Below are 1,777 nucleotides of genomic sequence, written 5' to 3'. Positions count from 1 at the left end.
TAGGTGACTTTTTTTTTTTAAAGACAGGATTAATAGAAACACAGTTTAACATCTTTTGGCTGTGCCCTAATTTATTTAATCATTCCTCTATTGTTAGCCCGCTCAATTATTTCCACTTTTTTATGCTATTATAAATAAGAAGCCATATTCTTACACGTACCTCTCTAGGCACATTGCAGATTACTTCTATGGGACCAATTCTCACAGGGTCAAGAGGTATGAATATTTTGAAGGGTTTTGATACATTGTGCCAAATTGCCCTTCAGAAAGCTTGTGTCAGTGTATTATCCCTTGAGCTGTGAATGAAGTTGGCATTTTATAATAAACATTTCTTATATAAGTAACATTTCTGAAATTAATGGGAAAAATATTTCTCCCATTATCTATCTATCTATCTATCTATCTATCTATCTATCTATCTATCTATATCTATATCTATCTCCCATCAATAAACCCATTGAACCTTTTGTAGAATCATAATTTATTGGAGCTATAGGTATCTTTAGAACTCATCTAGTCGAATTGACTTCCAATGGGCTTGCATACCTTGAATGATGGGAAGCACCTACCCCAAGGGGAACCTTTGCCAGGATTGGATGGTTTTGGTGCTAGCTCTCCCTCAGTTCATCCAGAGTCTACTTCCCTGTGATTGGTTCAATTAAGCAGAAATATTAAAAAAAATTTTTTTAATGCTTTTTAAAAAAATTGATTTTAGAGAGAGGAAGGGAGAGAGCGAGAGAGACAGGAACGTTGAGCAGTTCCTGTATGTGCCATGACCGGGGGATTGAACTGGAAACCTTTGCACTTGGGACGATGCTCTAATCAACTGAGCTTCCAGCTGGGGCAAGCAGCTATTTTTTTTTAACTTTTTTTTTTTTTTTGTATTTTTCTGAAGCTGGAAATGGGGAGAGACAGTCAGACAGACTCCCGCATGCGCCTGACCGGGATCCACCCGGCACGCCCACCAGGGGGCGACGCTCTGCCCACCAGGGGGCAATGCTCTGCCCCTCCGGGGCGTTGCTCTGTTGCGACCAGAGCCACTCTAGCGCCTGGGGCAGAGGCCAAGGAGCCATCCCCAGCGCCCGGGCCATCTTTGCTCCAATGGAGCCTCTCTGCGGGAAGGGAAGAGAGAGACAGAGAGGAAGGAGAGGGGGAGGGGTGGAGAAGCAGATGGGCACTTCTCCTGTGTGCCCTGGCCGGGAATTGAACCCGGTACTTCTGCACACCAGGCCGACACTCTACCAACCGGCCAGGGCATTAACTTTTTTTTTTATACAGGGGAGAGCGTGAACGCAGTCCCCCACTACCACAAATTATGCAGTCTAGTTTCCCACATTTGGGGAAATCGCAGGGGTCAGCACACTCGGAGTGCAATGAGTAAGCCTCGCCCTGGGAAAACCACCTTCGTGATCATGGTATCTCCCCTGCCAGGTAAGTATGCAAGCAGCTATTTTTGAGTGCCTTCATCATACACCTGGCCTATCTCTGTGTCAGGCATAGCCACTCATTGGAATTGAGAGAAAGGGAAATGGAGTGTAATGAGTACTAACCCTGGTGCCAGGTAAAACTTCATGAAGCTGGGGTTATTATTTCATATCTTAATGATAGAGATATTGTTGAAGTTCAGAAAACTTGAGCAACTTGTTCAAACTCACACAGCTATAAAGTGGAGGGACAGGGAGCCAAGAAGGTTTGTTTGACTTTTGAAGGCCCCGCACTGTCTTCCTTAGGTCTAACTTTTTTGGAGCTACTTAAAACAAGTCTGTCGAAAGGGTGA

General features: G+C 44.3%; 1 non-coding gene across 1 annotated transcript; it reads right to left on the bottom strand.

Moving 5' to 3' along the window:
- Window positions 1-1,275: 1,275 nt before the first annotated feature.
- LOC136401705 (U1 spliceosomal RNA) lies at window positions 1,276-1,439 on the bottom strand. The gene has a single exon (XR_010750711.1). It is a non-coding gene; the product is annotated as a U1 spliceosomal RNA (small nuclear RNA).
- Window positions 1,440-1,777: the final 338 nt, after the last annotated feature.

Source organism: Saccopteryx leptura, chromosome 3, assembly GCF_036850995.1.
Source record: "Saccopteryx leptura isolate mSacLep1 chromosome 3, mSacLep1_pri_phased_curated, whole genome shotgun sequence".
In the NCBI taxonomy this organism is placed as follows: Eukaryota; Metazoa; Chordata; class Mammalia; order Chiroptera; family Emballonuridae; genus Saccopteryx; species Saccopteryx leptura.
Note: the sequence above shows the minus strand (reverse complement) of the source record. Positions and strands in the feature narration are given on the sequence as shown.